This window comes from Myotis davidii, unplaced genomic scaffold (assembly GCF_000327345.1).
Source record: "Myotis davidii unplaced genomic scaffold, ASM32734v1 scaffold120, whole genome shotgun sequence".
Lineage (NCBI taxonomy): Eukaryota > Metazoa > Chordata > Mammalia > Chiroptera > Vespertilionidae > Myotis > Myotis davidii.
In genome coordinates, this window is record NW_006294778.1 from 847,060 (window position 1) to 864,503 (window position 17,444).

At 46.8% G+C, this 17,444-nt stretch overlaps 1 long non-coding RNA gene across 1 annotated transcript in view; it reads right to left on the reverse strand.

Moving 5' to 3' along the window:
* The window catches only part of LOC102767411, a 32,087-nt gene extending 14,947 nt beyond the window's left edge, over window positions 1-17,140 (reverse strand). Inside the window, exon 1 of the long non-coding RNA XR_435959.2 lies at window positions 16,808-17,140. This is a non-coding gene — a long non-coding RNA (uncharacterized LOC102767411). The remainder of the gene's footprint in view (window positions 1-16,807) is intronic.
* Window positions 17,141-17,444: the final 304 nt, after the last annotated feature.

Consider the following 17,444-nt stretch of genomic DNA (forward strand, 5'->3'; position numbering starts at 1 on the left):
ATTACCAAAGAGGCTTCTCGCTGTTTTATGTGAAAATGGTGCATTTCTATGGCTACCTGCCAGTTTTGCAAGGATTCATAACTGACAGTTCCCTGGGCAGAAGCTAATGGATTGCAAGTTCAATAAGACACATTTTCAGATACTTATTATCTTTCACATTTTATTTTTACATCTATTTACGGTTTTCATTTTTCAGCTGAAGATTTTCTCTTCACTTTATATTGTGTGGAGACCTTGCCATATTTCATATGTACCATATTATTTTTAACTTCCCTCATTTTATATGGCATGTGGCTCTGTCCACAATTTACATTTATAATATCATTAAGATTTTCAGTACTTTTATGACTCACCTTTTAAAATGTGTATACATTTTCTTGGAATACCCTTTATTATATGATGGCCATGTGGTAGGCTTCAAACTTTTTAAGAATGCAATGATTTTGAGAAACAATGTGATTTCTATAAAAAGCATCATTAACTTGAAACATGTGAACAAAATATTCTCCTTGCTTTTTACCTCTGAAACTGTCAACCCAGCTGCAAACCATGGACTGGTCTGGGCAGGGCGTGTCCGCTCAGCACATGGACAGCGAGGGTGTGGAAGTAGGAGATCGGGACATGGGATGGGAGGTGCTAGGACAGCAGCAGGTCAGTGGGTCCTCTTAAGGGTGCCCTCACAATCAGGGGCAGAAAGAAAGCCCCCAAAGGCATGACTGGGCCACTGAGTCCCCGAATCTGAGCGCAGGATTCATAACAAGCCCCACCGAGGAGAAGGGGTGAAAGAAGATTATTGAAATCTTGCTTCAGGCTGTATCTTCTCAGGAGCTAGAGACAGGTGCCAACTGGCAGGGGCTCTGTTTTCCTGAACCTGGAGTTGGCAGAAGCAAAGGAAATAAACTAGGGCTGTGACCCTGTCTGCAGAATCTCAGTCGTAGTCACAGAAGGGGAGCTCAGCACATGGACTGGGCAAGAGCTGATGTGAATGACAAAGGCAGGACTCAGGTCATCCTGACAGCCTGGAACGCAGTGTCCTAATCAACTCAGTGCATTTTTGTGAGGCTGCATGAAATGTGTGCTTGAGCTCCTAAAAATCAATTGTGTTCGTGCAGGCCTAAATGGACAGAATTCTTGTAAGAACGAAGGGAGTCTACTTATAGGACCACAAATTCAGCGGCACCAACTCAGCATCTCCAATATTAATGACGCTATAGGCTGCATTTATCACTGTGTCCAGACATAAATATGTAATAAAGGAATGATCATAATGATGGCTTATAAAGTCACAATATGCTATTAGAAAAGATTTTCACCCTCTTTGCATTGCACTGCATAATTGAGTCCAAATGGGGTAGTTCTTCTTATTACTTTTTAGACGATGCTAGTACTTAACGAATCGTCACCAAGCTCTCATCTGTTTGGCTCTGTGGATAGAGCGTCGGCCTGTGGAGGGCATCGATCTAGGTACCTACCATTTGTAAATTAAGAGATTTTTAGCCAAATCTCCAAGGTCCCGGGTTTGATTCCAGTCAAGGACACTTACCTAGGTTGCAGGCTCCTCCCCGGCTCGGGCCCTGGTTGGGTTGTATGCAGGAGGCAACCAATCGACATTGATGGTTCTCTCTGTCTTTCCCTCTCTTTTCTACTTTCTCTAAAATTCAATGGAAAAATATCCTCGGGTGAGGATTAAAAAAGAGTTGTCATCAAAAAGTAGATAAGCTCTGGGAAGTCAGCACAGAGCCGGGCACACATGAGCGGCTTCATACCACAGCAGAGTCTAAAAGAGTTGAATTCCTAGGAGCAAGTGGGAGCAAGAGGATAACATTTATCTGAATTATTTTATCCAATTTAATCTTCCTGTTAGCCCCAAAGGCTTGACTCTGCATCTCCTTACCCAACTAACTGAGATATGTCCTTAAGCGCTCACTTTAATGTCGCTTCTCAGGGGAGGACGTCCCAGCTCTCTACCCCAGTCCCCAAACAAGGTGCGGCAATTCTGTCCTGTGCTCCTGGTTGATTCTGTAATTTCCACCTCGCGGCACTCGACTCAATTTCTTGTTAAGGTGTGTTTCCTTACCTTTACTCCTCATGGGAGCACAGGCTTTCTGTAGGTAGTGATTGTGTCTGTCTGGTTCAATGTCATAGCCCTAGTGTCTTAGACAGCACTTGGTTTTAAAAAACAGAGCTTAGTAAAGGTTGGCTAGGTGAATGAATGAATAAAATGGGGTTCAGAGTATTGGAGATTTGGCTAAAAATCTCTTAATTTACAAATGGTAGGTACCTAGATCGATGCCCTCCACCCCCCAATTCATATAGTATTAAAGTTCTAACTTCTGGCACCTCAGCATGTCACCCATTAGAAATGAGGTTATTTCTAAATAGTGTAGTTAGATGAGTTAAGATGAAGCAGGACTGGAGTAGGGCGGGGCCCTTGGCCAATATGACTGGTGTCCTTATAGAAAGGGGAGATTTGGCCACAGAGAGATACACAGATGAACACCCCGTGGAGATGAAGGCAGAAGTGAGGGCGATGCCATCATAAGCCAAGGAACGCCCAAGCCGGCCAGCAAACCGCCAGGACCGAGGAGAGGGGGCTGGATCGGGGTCCTCCTCTCCACCCTCAGAAACCAACCCTGCGGCCTTCGCAGACTTCCAGCCTCCAGAGCCGCGAGGCAATATATTTCGGGTGATAAGCCACGCAGTTGCAGTACTTTGTGAGAACAGCCCTCGAGAACCAATCGGTGTCCCTGGAGCTCAGCCCTCAGCCTTGCTAATTGTTACTTTTATTGAGTGCAATCAAGGTAGTCTATACTATGGGAGGCCCTGTCGTGGGAAACGTAAGACATAAGAACTGCCCTCCTTGGGGAACACATATGGAAAAAAAGAAGGGCGGGGAGAGAAAAAAACTTATTTCTTTCAGTTCCCAGCAAGAGGTCTGAGATTGTATCCATGTTGACTAAAATGATATAAGATCGTTTTGAAAAGTAGAGGGCCAAAATACTCATTCAGCGAGTGCAATCTATCTACCAATAGGCTAAGAATGCGTCAGCCAGCCAGCACATTTCTGCTCCCGTTTAGGAAAAATCCACTGGGAAAGTGCATTAAGATTAGGAGATAGATCGGCGCCGGTAAATTGGATTTGGATAAGGGGTATTTTTATCAAGTGCTGGGGACAGAATGAGTCACCCGACTTCACCACGAGTACATAGCGGCTGTGAGGTCTTCTGTGAGTCTGTTCCCGTCCCCTAGGAATACACCAGGGACATGGGGAACGTGTCCACTCTGTCTTCGTTCTTTGTGTGTGCCGGGCACTGCGAAATGCTGGGAACTCATCAGTGAGAAGGACTGGCCTTCACGGGGTTCAGTGTGGAAAGCGGGGCCATGAGGACGTGCATGTTACTCTGAGAGCTCAGCGAAGGAACAGCTAAGCCAGCCTTGCAGAAGCGGGAAAGGTCCCGAAGCTAACGGGACGGGGAGAGCGTGTGTCTCTTGCCTCTGGGGAGTATTCTGTTGTTTCTCTTTCCGCTTCCTGATTGTAACGGCTTCCGAAATTCTTTTCAGTATTCCTTGTTTCTCAAAATATGAATCTAAAGTTTTAAATTCCCCACAAAGGACCACATGAGCAATGTCATAAAGGCTTCCGTATGTGCCGGTTTCGTGGTTATAGAATTCTAAACATTTTCTAATTCCCATTGTCATTTCTTCATGAAATCATGACTCATAAAGATGTATTTTCAGTTACCAAGTGTGGCTTTAGCAAACTGCATTTTTGTTATTGATTCCAGACTTCATGGTACTGCAAAATATTGATTCTTTGGTATTTGCTAAGTTTCTTACATAAGAGCTATTTTGTGGTCACTTTTTCCAATGGTTTCACGTGAGCTACATAACAAATAAGTTCTCTTTGGTGGTGAATGTCCCTAATTGTCCTTTTGCACAAGTTAGCTTATTCGATTGTTTAAATGTTCTAAATCCCAGAATTGGTCTGATCAATCTATCAGTTTCTAAGAGAGATTTCTTAAAATCTTTCTCTGTGGTTATGGTCTATCACCTTTTTCTTTGTAATTATGTCAAGTTTTGCCTTATTTTGAGGTTCTTCGGTTAGCCTCTTAAAGACTCAAGATATACTTTGTACCATCTCATTTTATCCTCAATGTCTCTAACTTCTATATCATTTTTTCTCTATCTCCTTTTGTTACATTCTGAATAACTTTTCCAATTTATTCATTCTCTCTTTAGCTGATTCTAAACTGGATTTTAACCAACTACCGAGTTTTTCATTCCAATGACTATGTTTACATTTCTTGAAGTTCTACTTGTTGGTATTTTTAAACTCAAAATAGCCTTTTATTTTTTTATTCATTTTAAGTACACATAGAGCTCTTTTAGATCTATTGTGTTAATCCAAGCTTTGAAAAGGAGGTGGATAATTTTCCTATTATCATCATAGTTCATTTGCTCATGCATTTGGTAATTTTTTCCCTAGTAAATGCCACTTCATCAGATTTATTCACATTGCCTTTTGCTTTCGGTTGGAAGGAGAATGATAATCATCATATTCAGGGTGGTTTTACATTCATTTCTACTCGAATCCTGCAATTTCAGTCATCTTAGACTAATGTTATTCTTGGATTCTCAACTTGGACTTCTCATCGCAGAGGTAGTATATTTAATTCTTGCATCCATGCATGGCAAAGACTTGGGGTTTTGGTTTTTTTACCTCATGGATGATTTTCTCCCCACCCGCTCTGCCTGCCACTAAATTACTTGGACAGATAGCACACTTCCTCAGCCCTGGTGGCTGCATCTGTAACATGTTTATTTGGTAGTGAGCTTCCTGTTAGTGGAGGGATGTCTTAGATTTGTTGAGCATTGGACGAGAAGATCACCATGGTCTCATTCTAACCATCCATGGTGATCTCTACTGTCTTATATGTGTTACATTTTAAAAAGTTTGTCCACATCCACTGTGTCACTTGATAATGAGATGTCAGTGACTCAATGGTCTTTAAGCTTCAAGCCTTACATCTCAGATTCCTGGTAAACAGCTGGAGAACAGCAGCTTCCTGAGGTGCTCTCAGCAAGTGCAGAGAATTGTCTGAGGGTCTCTCTTTCCAGTGCTCAGGACACACCCCAACCTTTCAGATCCATGGGTGGCTGTCACATATGCCCAGTTCCTGTGGCCTCCTTGTAGCTTTGGGATGGACTGGTTCTGGAGGCGTGTGGGTAGGAGTGGCAGCAGCATAACCAAACACCTTGCTAATTAATTATGGTTCCTTGATCTAGCCACAGTGGGAGCTCAGAAATGGTCAAAGCTTTAGTTCAATCTTTAACTCCTGCTGAGAAAAAATGTTTGAAATGTAGTTTCACAGAAAGAACAGTGAAACTTGCAAGTTGAGGTGTAAGCTGCACCCAGAGGAACATGTTGTTGGATTGTTCATACCCTAGCACTTCCCAAAGAGGATACTGGGAGACTCACAGCAAGGAGTACACACACACACACACACACACACACACACACAGTCATAAAAAGAAACAGAACATATGAATTGCTAATGCAGGGGAAACCAAGCTGATAACTACTAAGGCTATTCTGTTTCAGGATATGAACAGTAGTAATAGAACGTTTTTTCTAATGATGGGTTGACACTTTTTCCCATCACTGCTCTGTTCTGCAATGTGAACTTAACACACTCTCATCCAGGGGTGGGGTTTACTTCTCCACCCATGTGTTAGTTTTCTAGAGCGATTGTAACAAATTACCACAGATTGGGAGGCATAGACCAACAGAAATCTATTTCCTCACAGTTCTGAGACCAGAAATCAAGGTGTCCGCAGGGTCGGTTCCTTCTGGAGACTCTGAGGGTGGAGGTGTCCTGCCTCTCTCACCCATTCTGGTCATTGCTGAATACAAAGGACGCGGGGTGGGTCCCAGAGGGAGGACCAGAGGTAGGAGAAAACATGACACCCATAGAGATATAATACCTGTCACATACAGAGGCTCTTAGCAGAAGTAGAGTAAATGCCCAGTGGTAGCTGCTATTATTGTATTGTTATCATCATCATACCATCATCACCATCACCACCATCATCACCACCACCATCACCATCTCCATCACCATCACCATTAGCATCATTTCCATGACCATCACCACTACCATCACCATCACTACCATCACCATCATCATCATCACCATCACCTTCACCATAACTATCACCATTACCACCACCATCACCACTACAATCAGCATCACCATCACCACCATAATCACCATCACCACCATAATCACCACCACCACCACCACCACCATCATCCTCACCACCACCATATAGGCTGCTAACAACCTGACTTAGGCAACTCCCTCTACTTGGAGGTTTACTACTCCTACCCCCTCATTATGTTCTCTCTCCCTATAGCCTCTCAGAATTCTTCCTTGCTCCTTTGTCTGCTCAGATGTCTGGACCTGCTTTAGAAAACCAACTCCTAATAAGGTTTAGCAACCTTTGGGAAAATGAGAATGTAAATGAGTTGTAATAACTCAGAATTCAAAGCACTCCCTCCCTTTGGAGCTCAGCAGAGGTTTTCCAGGCTGCGAACCCCCAGCCAGGTGATGGATGGTGCATAGAAGCACCACATTGAGGCATGAGTCTGGGCTCCTGCTTCCTACTCTCGGAAAACTGGCTTCTATTTGGTGAGCTACCACTTTCTCATTTTTCTCCACCTTCTGAAGCATGCTCACCAGGTTCTAGGAGACGTATGAGCCCACAAGTCAAGCACCTTGCAAAACGGCTCCCACCGTGCTCCCATTTTTCACCCGTGTTGGGGATCGGCCCCATTTATCAGCAGCTTCCACACAGCACAGCTTTCTTCTCCCCTTGATTGCTTTGCGTTTCTGTCAATTAGACTCCAGTGAGGCTGTCATCGAGGGATACACTTTATCAAAATAATCATGCCCAGCGCTGGAACGGGGGAGCCTAGTGAGAAAGCTGGAGTGTCAAGGCTTCCCGAACCCAGGAAGGAAGACGGGCCTTATCTTCAGCCCATCTTCAACCCACGCATGCCGGATTTCAGGCCCCCTGGTGGTTTGATCTGGTCATTTTTTTTATTCCTTTCCTCCCTGCAGATGAGTATGACAGAGTTTATTCCTGTCCTTGGTCCCCAGATGACATCCACAAACCTGTCATTCGCGCGAAACCTCACTAGTCAGTAGGTGTGCTCCACGTCGCTGCTGTTACAGCTCCTGGGACAGATGTATCTGCTGGATGTAGAGCAAGCCATCGGCCTGTGCTTTTTCTAAGTCATTACAATGCCACTGGCATTTTGACAAGCTGGCACCAACTGACAGGCTGAGCACCTGGGAGCGATCTGTTTTGCAGGCTGCAAGAAACAGCTGTATAACTCTGGTAGAAACTGGTTCAGTTGTGGTCCAATACATTTTAGGTAGAGAGGCAGACAGCTGAGGTGGAACAGGCCCTGTCTTGGGAGCAAGAGGGACCTAGGTTTGAATCCTGACCCTTTTGCTCACTGGTTTTGAGTGGTAAGTGATTTAACAGTCTCCTCATCTGTGAAATGGGGAGATACACACAATTCTTGAAGAGATAAAGTGCTATTATGAGAGACTAGAGGCCCGGTGCACGAATTTGTGCATGGGTGGGGTTCCTCAGCCTGTCTGGAGATTGGAGCTGATTGGGGCCGCCTGGCCAGGGGAGGAACTGCAGGAGGTTGGCCAGCTGCAGGAGGTTGGCAATGGACGCGCACTGGCCACCAGGGGGCAGACCCTCAACACGGGAGCTGCCCCCTGGTGGTCAGTGCGCTCCCACAGCCAACCTCCTACAGCTGGCCAACCTCCTGCGGTCGTCAGGTTGACTGGTTGTAAGGGTCTCTTAGGCTTTTATATAGAGAGGTAATTACGTGTCTGGCATTGGGTTGGTGCATACATGGTTTCTGGTAGTGAGGCAGTGAGGATAGTCCTGCAGCAGCAGCAGCTACAGTTGTAGTGTAAGTATTAACAGTAGCATTTGTTGTCATAATAATGGTAGAGTGATGAAAGTGCTGGTTTTGAGCCAGGAGGCTTGGATTGTACCAATGACAGAATTAATAGAATGAGTGGTGGGTAGAGAGTAAAGACACCTGATGTCTTATCTCAGGAGTTCCTCAGTATTTTGTGTCTCTAGAATTTAAGTTGTATAGCAGATGTTCTTTCCTTGTTCTGTGTGATTTAAATGTTAATGAAAATAATAGCAATCCATGCTAACTTACACTGAGTGTGCCCCACATATCAGGCATATTTCCATTTTACACATATGGCTTCATTAAATTCTCACAAGTGTTCCATGAGCTATGTCTTAGTTTACTTCTATAGTTCGGCATCAAGGCACAGAGAAATGAAATCTCTTCCCCAAGGTCACAGAGCTAGTGGTAGAATCAGAATCAGAAACCAGGACACCTGGCTCCAAAGCTTGCATCTTAGCTCCTGTAGCCAACCGTACTGCTTTAATGAGAGTTGTTACGACCTGGAGGTCATGGTACAGGCTTGTATGATAGAGAAGATTTCTCCTTCCATGTACGGTCTGGTGTTATAACACATCAGCAATGGATTACCTCAGTAAGGAAGCCCAGACATAAGGGCATAGGCATTGCTTCTGTTTTGTCAACCAGTCAACTGATCAACAAACAACTGATCTTTATTAAATACTAGAGGCCCAGCGCACAAAATCATGCCTGAGTAGCTCGCCGCCACTTGCCTATGCTCGCTGCCCTGCCCACCGCCACTCATGGGCCAGGGGCGGGAGGGGGGAAGGACTGAGAGGTGATCAATGCACCTCATGGCGAGTGGTCAAGCAGTTGTTCCAGTCATTACGCTTATGGTCCCTGGCCTTTTATTATATAGGGTGTAGTTATTAAAATGTGGCATATTTTCAAATATTCATCAATAGTCCAACCATTTTGAAGGGAAGGTTTGTTTGAGGAGTAGTGAAAGATTATCTTGGAGACATTATGACAAGACATGTACGTGAAAGACCTAGAATATCAAGCTAAGTCTGAACTATGGACAATGAGGAGTTGGGTGCCTCCTCTCTGGGGGGAGCAACAGCACCCACTTTCCTCCTTTAGAGCACATTTACTTTCTGTAATGATCACGAACTTAATTCAGGATCTTGTATGATCTTTGAGAACTGTGACAATGTCAACATTCTCCTGACCCATCCCAACAACTAAGCGTGTCTTCCTTCAGGGCCTTTCAGGCCAGTTCAATCCCTTGCCCACAATATGAGCCCAGCCTGACTCTGAGAAGGGATGTGTTCTCAGAGGTTGAAATAGATTCAGAGCCTAAAATCAGCCCAATCTTATCTGCCATGGATTTCATCCCTTTTTCTGGAAAGAAAAGGATGCTTTTATTTTCTTTTGGGAAATTCTAGGCCCATAAATATAGGCTTACACTCTGATTTCCAGGGTCCATTCAATCTGCTGCCCCATGTGGGCGAGGCTTGCACCTAATCCTTGGACCTACTCGCTCCAGGATGCTGACCAATGCAGTGCTTCACCACGGTTCTTGACTATCAGAGAGCTGGCATTGGATGCTATGATGGCTGTTGCTTTACTTAAGAACTTTGAAGATGTCACTCCACAGTTGTCTGGTCTCTATTGTTCTTATAAGAACACTGCTGTCAATCTAATTGTAACTTTTGTAGGGTAACCCTTTCCTCTCTCTGGTTGCTTGTATAGCTTTCTCTTTGTCTTTGATGTTCAGAACTTTGCCATGTGCCTCTGTCGGGAGGCTGAGCAGAAGCCTCCTCAATGAGCCATTTGACAGCCCTGACGGCTGACATTGCGGGGACTTAGTCGGGAAGTGTGGGGCATGGAATTACCCAGGTGTCTAGACAGCGGCCTGCCAGGTGCTGGCCTACCCAGCAGGGCCCGTGTTCACCTAAGCATTTCCTGCAAAAGGAAAAAATAAATCTCTTCCCCCTTCTCCTTCGGACGAATGACTGAGTGATGATTCCGATTCGTTTCCTCTGGTGGGCAGTCTGGCTCTGTCTTCTCCTGTCAGGGTTGACAGCAGGGAGCCAGTGGCCTACCTTTCCCGGTCTTCCAGACAGCAGCTCTCCTGTCCTGTTGCTAACAAGTGTCCCCAGGCCTGCAGGCGGGGGTCACATGCCTTGTTCAGCTGGCACCCGGGAGCTGGTGGGATCTCGATCCAGGGCATGGTGGGCCCCAGGACCTAGGGCCATACGTCCCGAAATGTGATATTTGCACTATAGTTAATACATGACATGGTTTTCAGTGGGGTGAGGTTTAAACATTTAACTATAGTACAAAGATAGTGAGATACTGTTTTTTACTTAGATATGAAGCATCCCTTTAAACTAGGATTTTTACTCAAAACATTTAAGGGAAAAAAAAGGAGTCAATTTAAAGAATACCAAGAATTACAGTCCTGACAGAACATGGGTATAGAACAAGCCACAAAGGTAATATAAGAGTAAATAAATTAGGCAAATTTATTTAGGGAGGAAGCTGTACTGTGTGCCCACAGAGGGAAGTTATTCGCTTATCCATTTATTCAAGAGCTTTTTGAGCACCCATGCGGCTGTTGCAGAGTGGGAGGTGATGATAAAGGATGCTGACCCAGGGCTGGGTTGCATGCGCTTTTGTGAGTCGTTTGGGGGCTGGGTGATTGGCATTTAGCAATAACCAATTGCAGGGTTGGGTGGTTGGTAGTCCTGAGAAAGGTCTGGTAGCAGAGACCTACAGTTGGGAAATGTTAGAGGCTGGTCAGTGAAGAACTTGGACATCTTCAGATCAATATCACCAGTGTAGTCCCTTGAGCCCAAACTGAGTTGCAGACAGGGCAAGACCTACCTAGTCAGTAGCCTTTGAGGGGCTGATTCTTACATGATGGCTGCTTCTACTGAACAAGGGAAGAGGAAGTTGGTGCGTGGGTGATCCCCTTTCCTTTAATGGTGCAGGCCACCAGCATTTACTGGCTCTGACGATAAGACAGATTGCTACTGCTCAACCCTAGGAGGCATCATTTTCATCTTAGACATTGGCTATTTGCACCAGAATCGTGGCAATGTCCAGGCAGATGATAGCAAACTGTCTTGTTCCATCTGAATCAACACTTTATGACCACTTTCCAGTAGATGGAGTGAAGTGTCTTGGGCCAGGGGCGCCTTTTGCAAATGCCCAAGCAGATGCACAACTGGGCATTTGTTTCTTTTCATCTGGATTTGACCTACTGTCAACAGTCTTGGCCCATTTTCTGCTTATGGCTCCATCTTGCTCAATCAGCATTAATGATTTTGAGTTTTTAGGAAGTGAATAAGTAACAGTCTACATTCTCCACCTGAGAGGTTGGCCAATACGTCAGGTAGAGAGAGATGGAAGCACCATCCTTCTTATGAAGAAATTGGAGTGAAGTGGATCGGGCCTGTTGTAAAGGGGCCTTGCTAGCCAACCCTGCGTCAGGCAGGCTTCCTCGTCTGACACTTGCACAGTCCTCCCTAATGGAGGCGGGCCCTTTACAACACAGCAGAGAGGAATGCAGGCATGCAGGGAGGCAGAGGCCATTTAAAGGAGAGAGGGAAGGTATGGAAATTCTCTAAGAAGTCATTTTGCCTCCTGTTACTCAGATGTCCCTACTCTCCCAAGTGATTTACAGATTCAAAACAATCTCTGTCAAAATTCCAATGGCATTCTCCACAGAAATAGAAAATACAATCCTAAAATGTATATGATGTCCCAAAAGACCCTGGAGAGCCAAAGCAACCTTGAGAAAGAAGAACAAAGCTGGAGTCATCGCACTTCACGATTTCAAACTATATTACAAAGCTACAGTAATCAAAACAGTATGGTTCTGGCATAAAAAACAGACATAGATCCATGGAACAGACTAAAGAACCCAGAAATAAACCGATGCATGCATATACGGTCAATGAATTTATGTGAAAAGCACCAAGAATATCTAATAGGGAAAGCATAGCCTCTTCAATAAATGGTGTTGGGGAAACTGGATATCAACATGCAAAAGGCTGAACCTGGACCCTATCTGACACCACACACAAACATCAACTCAGAAGGGATTAAAGACTTGACAGTAAGCCCTGAATCTGTAAAACTCCTAGAAGAAAGTATAAGGGGTAGTAAGCTCCTTGACAGTGGTCTTGGCAATGAGTTTTTGGATTCAACACCAAAACCTAAGGCAACAAAAAGCAGAAATAAATAGGTGGAACCACATCCAACTCCCTTGTTGTTTTTCTATAACTATCGTTTTTAAATACACAAAAGAAGCACCATTTGACTGCAAAGCTATGTCCTGAACGTCATTGGGCAGGTAGCTCCTTGCAGAATATCAAGACTGGAGAGGGAGCGCCAGTGAAGGTGTAGGAAGAGAAGGTAGAGCCATTTCCCCTGGGTGTCTGTAACTGACTTTGCTGAAGATGTAAACAACGTAATATGTGCAACCAGAATTGCTTATGGAAAGAGCCCTTTCGATGAATTCCTTTTTGTTCTTCCCTCTTTTTTTAACAAGGGCCACGTCTTGAGGAGAAGATAGATGCACCTTATAATTTTAATGTTTCTCGGTGATAGAAAGATGCCCTGAACTTCCGCTTCCAGGTGTGTGTGGTGAGGAAGGTGTGGTGGGAGTGGAAGCCTGGCATCCCCAGGGAAGTCCTCCCTGACCTTCCAGGGTTTCAAGGTCCTTCCCGTGGGAGTGAGAGAGCATGGGGCGGGTCAGAGCCCAGCACCCACGCGAGGCTGAATCTCTGGTGGGCGAGGGCAGAGGCAGCCAGCGTGGACCGGTAAACAGAACAGGATCCAGTGATTGAGTCTTCTTCGGTGGCTGCACCCTCAGCTGAGCAGCACCGGGCTCACGGGTCCATGCAGGGCCTCAGCGCCCAGGGTAGGGTTAGGCTTAGGTTTAGGGTTAGGGTTAGGGTTAGGGTTAGGGTTAGGCTTAGGGTTAGGGTTAGGGTTAGGCTTAGGGTTAGGCTTAGGCTTAGGCTTAGGTTTCAGGGGCTGGCTTTGCTCTCACACTCGGGCCTGTCCTTCCTCTCGGTCAGATCTTCGCCTGCGGCCATTCCAAGCTCATGACTCCCGAAGGGTTAGGCTGAGGGTTAGGGTTAGGGTTAGGGTTAGGTTTAGAGTTAGGTTTAGGATTAGGATTAGGGTTAGGGTTAGGGTTAGGGTTAGGGTTAGGGTTAGAGTTATGCTTAGGTTTAGGGTTACGGTTAGGGTGCAGGTGATTTCAAACTTTCTAAGATCTTCCCTCAATACAGGTTTCAGGCTCAGAAGAAAGAAAAGACAGGGTCACTGACAATTTGCAGGGGTGGGCGGGGTGGGCGGGGAGGGCATCAGGAAGGCCCATGCTCTTACATGGGGTAGGTGGAGGCAGGCCCCCCTTTCTTTCCCTTCCCTGTACCCAGCCCTTTATCCGTCTCTGTATTCCCTCGGCGCTTTCTCTGTGCGGACCCCGCATTGACCTCCCCGCCCCGTTCTTTCCTTCGTCTTTTTTATTTGTTGTGGGGGTTTTTCTTCCTCGATTTTTCCATCTTTTAAACAATCGTTAGAACAAAACAAAAACTCGGTTGACAAAATAGCAGACAAATATCATTGTAGAACCTAACCTCTGAGCTTCTAACAACATTAGCACAATATCTCTCCCTAGAGACAGACGGTCGTTTTGAGAAAATGGCCGAGCCGGCAGCCAATTCAGTGAATTCCACGCTGTCTGAGCCAAGTGTGACTGCACAGACCCCAAGGCGGCCTATCTGCGTCTCCTCCCATCACCAGAGGTCAGCTGCTCTCCCCGGGGCCCAAGGCAGTGGGATCCAGGATTGAATGGGATTCACCATCATGTGGACGATCCCCGCAGGGGCCAGCCCTTGTAGCGTGTACAGCAAACATGAAGGTCGCCGTGGGCTTTCATTAGCAAGTAAGCTCCACATTTTTCCTCTCCTCTCAGGACTCAGGCAGTGTGAGGGGCAGGGTTCCAGGTCCTTCGTGAAAGATGTGATGGGAACAAGCTGCCCCTGGGGACCGTGGGCGAGTCTGGCCTTGACTGCTGCTCCGCGGGCACACTGGGCGGTGAGCTGGGCAGGCGTGGGGCTGCGTCCTGGCAGCTGGAAAGGGAGCCAGGGGAACCAAGAGCAGCAGGGGGCCATTTCTGACGACGGAGCACCTTCCTACCCAAAGGAGGAGCCCTAAGGGGTGCTGTGTGATGGGGTTTGGGGCCACATCTATGGATTTGGGGCCCAGAAGACATGAAAGGGTGGCTTCCCTTTCCATATGGATGTCCTGTTGGCAATGGGCTCTTCTCTCTTTTCTTAAATATTATTATTTTATTGATTTCAGAGATGGAGAGGGCAAGAGGGATAGAAACATCAATAATGAGAATCATTGATCGGCTGCCTCCTACTCACCCCTCACTGGGGATCAAGCCCGCAACCCAGACATGTGCCCTGACCAGGAATCGAACCTGGAACCCTTCAGTCCGCAGGCTGACGCTCTATCCACTAAGCCAAACCGGCCAGGGCTGGGCTCTTCTTTAAGCTGTACCATCGCCTTCCGAATACTTAGAACAGTACGGTCCTCAGAGTGGGGACCCCAAAGCATTGCTTTTTTTTTTTTTTTTTTTTTTTAGGATCCACTTTGCGGAAAGTGCCGTTCTATCTACTTGGAAAGCGGCAGTCCGGCTTAAAGAAGGGTTTCTCACAGGGAGCACACAGCGGCTTCTCCTGGGGAGGTGGTTGACGATGCGGGCTTCTGGCATAGCACAGACACTGAAGATTTTCATTCTGAAACTCTGGGGGGAGGTGTTATGTCTGCCTCTGGTACAGGTACGTCGGGATCCTTGTAAAGGTGGGTCTTTGCCAACCTTATGGGACAACGCTGGCTTTTAGTGATTAAAAGTGCAGGCCTGAGGTCTTTGAAGCATAGGTTCCTGTCTTCCCATTATTCCCTCAAGCAAGGCGATACCCTCTACAGCAGCGGTTCTCATCCTGTGGGTCGCGACCCCTTTGGCGACCAAACGACCCTTTCACAGGGGTCGCCTAAGACCATCCTGCATATCAGATATTTACATTACGATGCATAACAGTAGCAACATGACAGTTATGAAGTAGCAACGAAAATAATTGTATGGTTGGGTCACAACATGAGGAACTGTATTTAAAGGGCCAGAAGGTTGAGAGCCACTGCTGTAGTCACCTTTCCTGGGGCTGAACTTGAGCTCCGCTCCTCCTTCGCTGTTAGAGTGAGTTACAGTAATGCCAGCTGCCGTATCACCTCCCACGTTACATGCCTTTGCCTAGAAGCAGCACCCATCACTCCCACTGCGATTCTCGTGGTGCCACTTGGATGCCAGGGATGCTGGGAAACAGTCACAGGCTGGGTCCCTGCTTCCAAGCAACCGCTATATCATGTGGGTGGAAACATGAAGTTGGGCAGACAGTAGCTGTCTCTGCCTCCTCGTGTCACCTTGGCCACGTTTCTTCATCTTTCTAAGCCTCCCCGTCCGCATCTGTGAGATGTTGCCAGTAGAACTTACCGCCTTGGGCTGGTAAGAGGATGGTGTGAGCAAATGCATGCCATTGTACATGCACCATATGTACAGTGCCGGGCTCCCGGTGAGCACCCAGGACACGGGAGCCACTTTGTATTATGATCCCTGTTCCCACGGCGCCCATGGCACGTGTGGGCACGGGGTGATGCGATGGATGTGTCCTGAGTGGACAAGCTGGAGGGGGATGGGGACTTGGAAGAGGGGAGAAATCTCTTGCAAACGCTGGGATCAGGGAGGACTTGACGCTGACCTGTGAACTGGGTCACGGAGGACGGACAGGAGTTGTACAGGCAGCGGGCTGAGGAAGGGCTGTCCGGGGAGGAAGAATAGCTGCTGTAGAGTCACAGCCGAGAAAAGGGACAGAGAATGGGCCTGGACACGCTTCATGCCACTGGCGTGTAGGTGAGTGGCCGTGCCTTGAATTTCAGACAGATGAAGAAATGCATATCCAAGACTTAATTAAGAAGTGTTGCTTAAAGGAGGGCTGCTAGGAATGCTTTGGGTCAGGAACGTGAACCCCACACGAGATGCACTGGGAAGAGGACCTGCAGAGGGGGGTGTAGGGGGAAGCTCCCGCAATGGGCTGGGCTGGAGGCAATGAGATCTCGGAATGCCCCCCCCCCGCCCCGCCTCCCACAGATATGGACTGAGGTTCTCCCTGGGGAATGCACCTCTGGGAAGGCTCTGGGAGGCTCAGCTTCCTGGAGGGTGAGCCGAGGAGGGGGCAGGCCTGCGGGGAAAGCCCTGGGTGTGCAGGCAGCAGAACTGGATTTGAATCTTGGATGCACCTCATGGAAGGTGTGTGGTCATTGGAAGTGTGCTGAACTCTTTGAGCTACATCGTTTAATCTCTCCGATCTTAACTCCTCTACCTCCTTATATGCTGTGAGGAACAAGTGAAATAACAAATGCAAATTCATTTGCAGGTAAGTAATTAGAAACTAACTTAAACCTCTAAAGAGATGGGATGCAGCAAAAGCAGGGCTGAGAGGAGAGTTTAACACTGTGAATGCTTGAATTAAAAAAAAAAAAAAGAATCTCAAATTTACAATCTCACTTCATACCTAGACACTAGCAAAAGAAGAACAAATCATACCAAAATCTAGCAGAAGGAAGGGAATAAAAAAGGTAAGGGGAGAGAACAATGAAATAGAAAAGCAGAAAAAAATCGATGAAACTAAGAATTGGTCTTTTGAAAAGAGTAGCAAAAACTGACGGATCCTTAGCTAGGTCCCTCACCTGGGGGTGTCGCGGTAACATCTGTGCTTCAGCAGGGTCATTCCGGCAGGGCGATCTGAGATGGATGCTGGATTGGAAAGGGACATTGTGGCCAGAATCGAAGGGAGCTGTCAATCATCTGAATGGGAGACGATGAGGCATGGACCAGCGTGCTGGCTGTGTGGGTGGACAGGAGCCGCTGGGTTTAAGCGACATTTCTGGGGTAACAGCACTTGACCCTGATAATGAGTGAGGTGTTGCGAGTGAGGGGAAAGAGAGGATCAAAGGTGTCTTGAAGGTTTCTAGCTCCGAGGGCTGATTCGATGAGACGTTCCCAAGCAAGAAACCTTACGTTTTCATGACGTGCAGAGTTAGCGCCCTCCCTGATGTGTGAGTGATCTCAGTCACAGCCCTTTGGCCCCAGCACACGCCGTTCCGTGGCTATCGCGTGCGGCTGAGATAATGAGGATAATGATCATTATTACATTCATGTTAGTGGTACACAAACAGCTCTTTCCAAAAAAAAACTTTCCCTGGGTGAAATGAGTCGCCCTCCTACAGTTCACTGTCACTCCCCGCTCGCTTTCAGCTCTCTCCAGCCGCACAGTTGCAGTACTTCTTCCCTCTTCCCTCATGACGTTGGCTTTTCTGCCCTCGG